This window comes from Bubalus kerabau, chromosome 4 (assembly GCF_029407905.1).
Source record: "Bubalus kerabau isolate K-KA32 ecotype Philippines breed swamp buffalo chromosome 4, PCC_UOA_SB_1v2, whole genome shotgun sequence".
NCBI lineage: Eukaryota > Metazoa > Chordata > Mammalia > Artiodactyla > Bovidae > Bubalus > Bubalus kerabau.
In genome coordinates, this window is record NC_073627.1 from 14,999,683 (window position 1) to 15,010,003 (window position 10,321).

Consider the following 10,321-nt stretch of genomic DNA (forward strand, 5'->3'; position numbering starts at 1 on the left):
GGTAGGGTTGCCAGATTTAGTGAATAAAAATACAGGATGCCAGGTTGAATTTAATTTTATATAAGCAATGAATAATTGCATGGGATACATTTACATTAAAAAAAATGTGTTATCTGAAATTCAAATTTAACTGGGCATCCTGTGTCTTATTTGGCAACCCTACTTGTGGGTCAGGTAAGGATTTGATCTGGTTCATCCTGAGACCAAGGTATTAAAATATTAAAGGATGTTAAGCAGAGAGTGGCATAATCGGATTCAAATTTTGAATGGATCATACTGGCTACAGATTGGAAGGGGGCAAGTGGAGAAGCAGGTGACAAGCAAGCAGTTACAGTGGCCAAGTAAGGGGGACTTGGACTTGAGTGGTGGTGGAGGAGAGAGGTGGGCAATTGGAGGAATTTTTTTTAATTTCTTAGTTTTAATTTCAAATGTGGTCATTATTTTGTTATTGTTTTTAAAATGTGTATTTATTTATTTGGCTGTGCCAGGTCTTGGTTGCAGAACGCAGGATCTTTAGTTTTGACATATGGAATCTAGTTCCCTGACCAAGGATCAAACCTGGGGCTCTGTATTGGGAGGGCAAAGCCTTAGCCACTAGACCACCAGGAAAGTCCCTGCAGTGATTTTTAGAAGATAAAGTCAGTAGCACTTGGGATCTACTCAGGTCCCACTGCTTTAGACACCTTCCAAGTGCGAATGAGGCCCAAATCCACATCTCCAACCTGAGCGTCTGCCAGGAATTCCAGGCTCAGATGGGCTACCAACTTATTTGGCATCTCCTACTGAACACAGTCAAAATAGAACTCTGGCTCTGCCTCCCTGTGAAACCATCTCCCCTGCCCACCCTCCCCCATGTCAGTAAAGAACACCACAATTCACCTGGTCCTTCAAGGCAAACACGCCCTTAATTCCTCTTCTCCTCTCACTCAATCCATCCTCCATCCTGTTGACTCTACCCATTAAATCCCATTCTGAACTGGTCCATTTTTTTCTCTCTCCACCGTTACCACCCACCACAAACCACCATCTATTGCATCTAGAAGACTGCAGAGCCTCAAAACTGCTATTTCTCTTTCTACTTTTATTCACCTCTAAACCATTCTCCTCTTGGGAGCAAGGATGATCTTTTCAAAACAGAGTCAGACCTTAGGTTAAAACCCTTCAGTGACTTCTTATTACATTTAGAATATACCAACTCCTCTTCTAGCCTACAGACAGCCCCACAAGATCAAAGGTCCCTGCCTTTCTCAGCCTCATCGTCTTTCATTCTTTCCCTCACCTGACCCCTTCTTGTCTATCAAATCTCACTGGAAAGATCTCATCTTTAGGGAGACTTAAAAAAAAATTATTTGGCTGTGTCAGGGGTTAGTTGTGGCACATGGGCTCTGTAGTTAAGGAGAGTGGGCTTATTTGCCCTGTGGCAGTTCCCTGACCAGGGATTGACCTGTGTCCTCTGCATTGCAAGGTGGATTCTTAACCACTGGGCCACCAGGGAAGTCCCTGGAAAGGTCTCGTCTTTCAGGAGACTTTTCTTGAGCAGATTGTCTCCTATCGCTAGATTGCGAGCTTTCTGAGAACAGGAACTTCCCCTGTCTCCTTCACTGCAAAATACACAGTTCCTAGACATCATCAGTCTTCCCAGGTGGCTCACTGGGTAAAGAATCTGCCTGCAATGCAGGAGACACTGGAGACATGGGTTCGATCTCTGGGTCAATCCCCTTGGGTTCGATCTCTGGGTCAATCCCCTAGAAGTGGGCATGGCAACCCACTCCAGTATTCTTGCCTGAAGAATCCCATGGACAGAGGAGCTCAGCTGGCTACAGTCCACAGGGCTGCAAAGAGTTGGACACAACTGAAGCGACTGAGCAGGCAGGCACTCAGGGCTGCAAAGAGTTGGACACAACTGAAGCGACTGAGCAGGCAGGCACTCAGGCACTCATCAGCACTCGGGAAATAAATAAATGCACTGGAGCCGTTTGGATCTTCGAGACGAGGGATAAGAAGTATCAGTGGTATCCAGCCAGATCTGAAGCTCTGTCCTGCTCCTGCTTCACCCTCATCCCCAGCCCAGTGCCTGGAAACTACTTCCGGTGACCAGACCTTTCTTGGGTTGTTTATTCATTCACCTGCCAGTACTCCCTTTTCCAGAGCTCTGGTCACTGCTCAGGGCTTCTCAGACTTCAGCTTGGACCCCTGGAGATGACAAGTTGCCCAAACTCTTCCTGAAGATTGTTGGGCTCTGTGAACACTTGACTCTGTTCACCTATCTGAAACCCCTCAACCCAGGTCTTCTCTCCCACTTCCGTATCCTGTTACAGTTAAATCACAAGTGCTGGCTTGACCCCAAATTCCAAACACACCCATTGGGAGTTTGGCATTCACAGGGAGGGCGCTAGCATGAAATTGAAATGTACACAGATTATGACAGAAGAGTTTAGATTCTTCCTTTATCTCTGATATTTGCTGTGGGAAACATCTTCAGAGGTGCCTGCCTGAGTGCCAGTCATATTGTCCAGCTCCCGTCTGTGGTCTTGACATTTACCGCAGAGGCATTCTGAGATTCTAAAACTGGAAAACAGATCTCAGGATAGCTTAGACCTTTATTTAAGAACCATTACAGCTTCCATATAACATTGGAGATTTGGTAGAATATATCTATTACCATCCTTCCTGCTCCCAGAATGGCGCTTCTAGAAATGTTCCTTTGGCAAAGCACTTACTATATCCCACTCATGCAATGCACAAGTCATCAACTGTCAACCTTCCATGAAAAATCTATAATGGGTAACATCCTCCCTTTTGAATATGGGCAGGCATCCCTACTGTATAATTAGACTTATTCATTGTATATTTATCACCTGATTCTATTCTAGGAATCGAATGTGAGAGGCGATATTTTCCCCCAGCCTTCATAGCTAGGCAGCCAAGCAGCATAAACATGACAAGCAATCCAGACAGAATGAACATCCACAGCTCACATAAAAATGTACAGGGTCACAGCTGCCTTTGAAGACCAACTCTTAAACATCTCTAACCAGAGATGGATAGCCTGCCTTGTTCTTGCTCATTGACTTTGATTGATTCATCTTGGAAGAGGAATGCTTTGACCCGTTCTTATCTTAAGCTAGGTTGCAAAAGACTCCTAGTTCATTCATTACAGCTGGTGTCCTTCCAAAAAGGACCACGATCTCCTTTAACTGCTTACCAAACTTAGACTCAAATTTATGGACAAACATGCCAGGGCAGTTCTGGGTTTCTCAATCTGTTAAGTCTTCCTTTATCCTAACGGGTCAAGTGCACGTCCCATTTATTACAACAGCTTGCCATGTAAGTGTGATTTATTCAACAAGCATATATGAAACTCTTTATATGGATCAGACACAATTGCTGGTGCTATGAATACAGAGATGTAAAGTCATTCATGTCCATCAAATGGCACATTTTTACTGATTGTCTACAAAGTGCTAGGAAATGGGGATGCATAAGGAAATAGGACAGGCAGGGCCCCTCTACTCTCAAGAAACTTATGATACAGTGGGAAAGCTTAGGTGAGTGAGCAAACAGATAAAATAGGTAAGTTCAGTTCAGGTGCTCAGTCCTGTCCGACTCTTTGCCACCCCATGGACTGCAGCACACTAGGCTTCCCTGTCCATCACCAACTCCCAGAGCTTGTTCAAACTCATGTCCATCGAGTTGATGATGTCATCCAACCATCTCATCTTCTGTCATCCCCTTCTCCTCCTACCTTCAATCTTTCCCAGCATCAGGTCTTTTCCAAGGAGTCAGTTCTTCACATCAGGTGGCCAAAGTATAGGAGCTTCAGCTTCAGCATCAGTCCTTCCAATGAATATTCAGGACTGATTTCCTTTCAGATGGACTTGTTTGATCTCTTTGAAGTCCAAGGGACTCTCAAGAGTCTTCTCCAACACCACAAATTACTAAAATAGGTAAAAACTGTGATAAAAAAGGAAACAGATAAATTGAATTGTGGGGGGTGGAGGATGGACAATTCAGCCCAATGACATCTATCCAAAAAAAAAGAAAGAAACAAAGAAAATTTTTAAATCTATCTCCAGGCTTTCCAAGTGTCGATAGGGGTAAAGAATCCACCTGCAATGCAGGAGACCCAGGAGACGTGCGTTTGATCCCTGTGTCAGCAAGATCCCCTGGAGGAGGGCATGGCAACTCACTCCAGTATTCTTGCCAGGAGAATCCCATGGACAGTGGAGCCAGGCAGACTACAGTCCATAGGATCGCAAAGAGTTGGACATGACTGAAACAACTTAGCACATCTCCAGTCTTATAATCATTTCTAGGGCTAAAAATGAGTCAGAAGTTGTTCCAATTCTAGCATCTGTAAGAGTTCAGTAGCCTTCCTAGTGCAGCTGTTCTGTTACTTATCCTAAGATCTCTTGGGCATCAGGAAGGTGGGGCTTAGTTTTCACTTCCGAGGTGAAAGCCCTCCCATATTTTCTTCTTATTTTGACTCCCTCGGGGTCTTTATACCCATTTCAGACTCCAGAACTCAGGAAAGGTTGCTCTATTGCTCTTTTCTTGAGCCAGGAACTTTGATCTCACCCTTTCCAGGCAGGTAAACTTGATCTCTATGCTTGGTCCTCAAGTACAAGTCAAGGTATAACCCTTGGAAGTCCTGAGGCCCTTTCAGGGAGTTCAGGAACACAAACTGTCCAGATGTTATTTTCCTTTGGTGGGGACACTATGGAGCTCTTTTGGTGTGGTATGACACATGATTCCATGAGGGACTGAATACAGAAGCAGATATGAGATCCAGTTATCTTTTATTAAAGTGAAAGTGAAGTCACTCAGTCATGTCCAACTCTTTGCGACCCCATGCACTGTAGCCCACCAGGCTCCTCCATGTATGGAATTTTCCAGGAAAGAGTACTGGAGTGGGTTCCCATTTCCTTCTCCAGGGGATCTTCCTGAGCCAGGAATCAAACCCAGGTCTCCCACATTGCAGGCAGACACTTTACCACCCGAGCCACCAGGGAAACCCATCTTTTATTAAGCCAGACATTAAAGAGATTTGCAAAAGGGTAAAACAATGTCCCTCTTCTCACTGAATTGTTTTTTTTCAAATTATTTTTCATAAAAATATTACTTATGTTAACATGTAATGGGTTGATTATTATTTACCTGGTGGCTCAGATGGTAAAGAATCTGCCTGCAATTCAGGAGACCTGGGTTCAATCCCTGGGTTGGGAAGATCCCCTGGAGAACAGAACAGCTACCCACTCCAGTATTCTGGCCTGGAGAATTCCATGGACTGTATAGTTCATGGGGTCGCAAAGAGTCGGACAGGACTGGATGACTTTCACACACACAAAAATGAATACATATTTCATAATTCCTCACCTTTAACTTCTAATATAGTAAATATCAATATATATACCCCATAAACTAGAAGTTTTTTGTAATCCTCAGTCATTTCTAGGAGTGTAGAGGGAATCCTGAAATCACCAAGTTTGAGAATCCCTGTTTTAAAGCCTTCAAGCTGAAGATGAGGGAAAGCACAAATACAAAAGAATGAGTAAACCTGCACTCTTAATTCATTAGTCCCACGAATATTTATGGGACAGGCGCTACGCCAGACACTAGTGACAGATCTAGAGTCCCTTCAAAGAAATACATATAATGGGGGAAATATAGAAGTCACTGGCACATCCCCGTTCTGAACATTTCAGTCACACTGGTGTCCTGAATCAGACATTTAATCCAGTCTTGGAGAGTCAGAGAAGACTTCCTGGAGGAGGAGGTGTCTAGGCTGGCATCTCAAACATGGGTAGTAGGTGCAAAACACAGTTCAGTAGAGAGACTGATTTTGTTGTTTTTGCTTAGTAGCTAAGTCGTGTCCAACTCTTTCGAGATATACTGGAGTGGGTTGCCATTTCTTTCTCCAGGGGATCTTCCCAACCCAGGGATCGAACCTGAGTCTCCTATTTGTGAGGCAGATTCTTTACCACTGAGCCACCAAGGAAGCTGAAAGAGGCTTGGAGGAAAAGAAAGGTTTCAGAGAGGCCAGGATATCTGTGCTGAATCTTACTGTATTTCTTTTCCAAATAACAAAGGGGCCACAAATCCAATGTCAACCACATTAGTCATTTTGAAACATAAAAGACCTATTAATCTTATTAAGAATTTACACCCTGGTGAAGGAAATGGCAACCCACTCCAGTATTCTTGCCTTGGAAGTTCCATGGACAGAAGAGCCTGGCAAGCCTTCTCATCCTCTGTTGCCGCCTTCACCTTAAAAAAATTTTTTTACAATAAGGAATTCCCTGCTGGTCCAGTGGTTAGGACTCCCAATGCAGGGCATGGGTTTGATCCCAGGTTGGGGAACTAAGACCCCAAATGCTTCATGGCTCAACAGTTCAGTTCAGTTCAGTCGCTCAGCCGTGTCTGACTCTTTGAGACTCCACGGACTGCAGCACACCAGGCCTCCCTTTCCATCACTAACTCCCAGAGTTTACTGAAACTCATGTTCATTGAGTCAGTGATGCCATCCAACCGTCTCATCCTCTGTCATCCCCTTCTCTTCCCACTTTCAATCTTTCCCAGCAAGAGGCTTTTCAGATGAGTCAGTTCTTCACATCAGGTGGTCAAAGTATTGGAGTTTCAGCTTCAGCATCAGTCCTTCTGATGAATATTCAGCACTGATTTCCTTTAGGATGGACTGGTTGGATCTCCTTGCAGTCCAAGGGACTCTCAAGAGTCTTCTCCAACACCACAGTTCAAAAGCATCAATTCTTCTGCACCCAGCTTTCTTAATAGTCCAACTCTTATATTCACACATGACTATTGGAAAAACCATAGCTTTGACTAGATGGACCTCAGGTAGCAAAGTAATGTCTCTGCTTTTTAATATGCTATCTAGGTTGGTCATACTTTTCTTCCAAGAAGCAAATGTCTTTTAATTTCATGGCTGCAGTCACCATCTGCAGTGATTTTGGAGCCCAAGAAAATAGTCTGTCACTGTTTCCCTATCTATTTGCCATGAAGTGATTGAACCAGATGCCATGATCATAGTTTTCTGAATGTTGAGTTTTAAGCCAACTTTTTCACACTCCTCTTTCACTTTCATCAAGAGTCTCTTGAGTCTTTCTTCCCTTTTTGCCATAAGGGTGGTGTCATCTGCATATCTGAGGTTATCTCTCCCAGCAATCTTGATTCCAGCTTGTGCTTCATCCAGTCCAGCATTTCTCATGATGTACTCTGCATAGAAGTTAAATAAGCAGGGTGACAATATACAGCCTTGATGTACTCCTTTCCTGATTTGGAACCAGTCTGTTGTCCCATGTCCTGTTCTAACTGTTGCTTCTTGACCTGCATACAGATTTGACAGGAGGCAGGTCAGGTGGTCTGGTATTCCCATCTCTTGAAGAATTTTCCTGTTGTGATCCACACAGTCAAAGGCTTTGACATAGTCAATAAAGCAGAAGTTGATGTTTTTCTGGAACTCTCTTGCTTTTTCGATGATCCAATGGATGTTGGCAATTTGACCTCGGGTACCTCTGCCTTTTCTAAATCCAGCTTGAACATCTGGAAGTTCACGGTTCACATACTGTTGAAGCCTGGCTTGGAGAACTTTGAGCATTACTTTGCTAGCATGTGAGATGAGTGCAATTGTGTGGTAGTTTGAACATTCTTTCTTTGGGATTGGAATGAAAACTGACCTTTTCCAGTCCTGTGGCCACTGCCGAGTTTTCCAAATTTGCTGGCATATTGAGTGCAGCACTTTCACAGCATCATCTTTTAGGATTTAAAATAGCTCTACTGGAATTCCATCACCTTCACTAGCTTTGTTCATAGTGATGCTTCCTAAGGCCCACTTGACTTCGCATTGCAGGATATCTGGCTTTAGGTGAGTGATCACACCTAAAGTGATCACACCTGGGTCATGAGTTCTTTTCTATACAGTTCTTCTGTGTATTCTTGCAACCTCTTCTTAGTATCTTCTGCTTCTGTTAGGTCCATACCATTTCTGTCCTTTATTGAGCCCATCTTTGCATGAAATGTTCCCTTGGTATCTCTGATTTTCTTGAAGAGATCTCTAGTCTTTCTCATTCAATTATTTTTCTCTATTTCTTTGCACTGATCCCTGAGGAAGGCTTTCTTATCTCTCCTTGCTATTCTTTGGAACTCTGCATTCAAATGGGTACATCTTTCCTTTTCTCCTTTGCCTTTCGCTTCTCTTCACAGCTATCTGTAAGGCTCCTCAGACAACCATTTTGCCTTTTTGCATTTCTTTTTCCTGGGGGTGGTCTTGATACCTGCCTCCTGTATAATGTCAGGAACCTCAGTCCATAGTTCTTCAGGCACTCTATCAGATCTAATCCCTTGAATCTATTCCTCACTCATAATCAAAGGGATTTTATTTAGGTCATACCTGAATGGGCTAGTGGTTTTCCCTAGTTTCTTCAATTTAAGTCTGAATTTGGCAATAAGGAGTTCATGATATGAGACATAGTCAGCTCCCAGTCTTGTTTTTGCTGACTGTATAGAGCTTCTTCACCTTTGGTTGCAAAGAATATAATCAATCTGATTTCAGTACTGACCATCTGGTGATGTCCATGTGTAGAGTCTTCTCTTGTGTTGTGGAAGAGGGTGTTTGCTATGACCAGTGCATTCTCTTGCCAAAACTCTATTAGCCTTTGCCCTGTTTCATTCTGTACTCCAAGGCCAAATTTGCCTGTTACTCCAGGTATTTCTTGACTTTCTACTTTTGTTTGGCTCAGCAACAGAAAGGATTTACAGTAGGGGAGTTCCCTGGTTGCCTAGTGGTTAGATTTTGGGCTTTCACTGCAATGGCCCAGGTTGGATCTCTGGTGGGGGAACTGAGATCCCACAAGCACAGCCAAAAAAAAAAAAAAATTCACAGTAGGTATTTAATTCTTTCATGATAGCTGCATTGGGCTTCCCTGATAGCTCAGTTGGTAAAGAATCTGCTTGAAGTGCAGGAGACCCCGGTTCAGGAAGATCCTCTGGAGAAGGTAAACCCACTTCAGTATTCTTGAGCTTCCCTTGTGGCTCAGCTAGTAAAGAATCCGCTGCAATGCGGAAGACCTAGGTTTGATCCTTGGGTTGGGAAGATCCCCTGGAGAAGAGAGAGGTTACCCACTCCAGTATTCTGACCTGAGAATTCCATGGACAGTCCATGGGATCGCAAAGAGTTGGACACTACCGAGCGATTTTCACTTCTTTTTTTTTTTTTTTTTTTTTTTTGAGAGCTGCATAGTCTCCTTTCTCCTATGTTGTAATGCTGTGACCATAAGCAAACACACACAAGGGATGATCTCTGTGGATGCTTAACCTAAATTGATGTGGAGGCATTTTGCCCTGTCTTGGAGCACATGGAACATATTTCAATAATTGCCTGTTTAGATGCTTTCTCCCTAAGAACATACACACTTTCTCTTTTCTGAGTTTTTGTGATACATTATTGACTGAATCAGTCATGTTTATCTTAAAAATCTCTCCTGGAAATGGTCTTTTTCCCCAAAAACTGCCCAGGGGAACCTTTCACATCACCTGCTTCATCAGACAAGTTTGAATTTCTTATAAGCTGGAGAGATTTCTACATGGGTGCTCGAAACAGGGGAGACATTGTGTCTTCCCCGTTTGTCTGTCAACATTGTCTGTCAACATTGTCTGTCAACCCAGGAGGCCCAAAAGGCTGCAGAAACTCGACCTTTTCTGAGAAGTAGCGGGACTTAAGCATTTTTTTCAGCTAGGTACAGTATGTAGTCGTGGCCGAGTGGTTAAGGCGATGGACTAGAAATCCATTGGGGTTTCCCCGCGCAGGTTCGAATCCTGCCGACTACGGCACGTTTCTCTATTGAGACATAGTCAGTTGAGGAAGAATGCTGTTGCCTTAGACAAACTGGATTGTTCTCCAGCCTGGCTCTTTATATTTGATGTTGAAAGCCTCCAGGAGCACCGATTGCGCTCTTTATTTCAGGGATTCCCAGGTGGCGCAGTGGTAAAGAACTTGCTTGCCAATACAGGAGTGGAATAGAGGCACGGGTTTGATCCCTGGGTCAGGAAGATTCCCCTGGAGGAGGAAATGGCAACCCACTCCAGAATTCTTGTCTGGAATATTCCACGTTCAGGAGCCTGGGTCGCAGAAAAGTGGGATACACTGAGCACGACCCCACGGCACGTTAGCCATAGTTAATCTGCACAGAAAAATATTTTTCTTTGCAGACACCGTTCCATGAAGCCGTGGTAGGAATTCCTAGAGAGTTCACTTCCACTAAAAAGATTTACTTTATTTATATTCTGCCACTTGCCACGCCTACCC

General features: G+C 43.8%; 1 non-coding gene across 1 annotated transcript; it reads left to right on the plus strand.

Moving 5' to 3' along the window:
• Window positions 1–9,761: 9,761 nt before the first annotated feature.
• TRNAS-AGA (transfer RNA serine (anticodon AGA)) lies at window positions 9,762–9,843 on the plus strand. Its single transcript has one exon. It is a non-coding gene; the product is annotated as a tRNA-Ser (tRNA).
• Window positions 9,844–10,321: the final 478 nt, after the last annotated feature.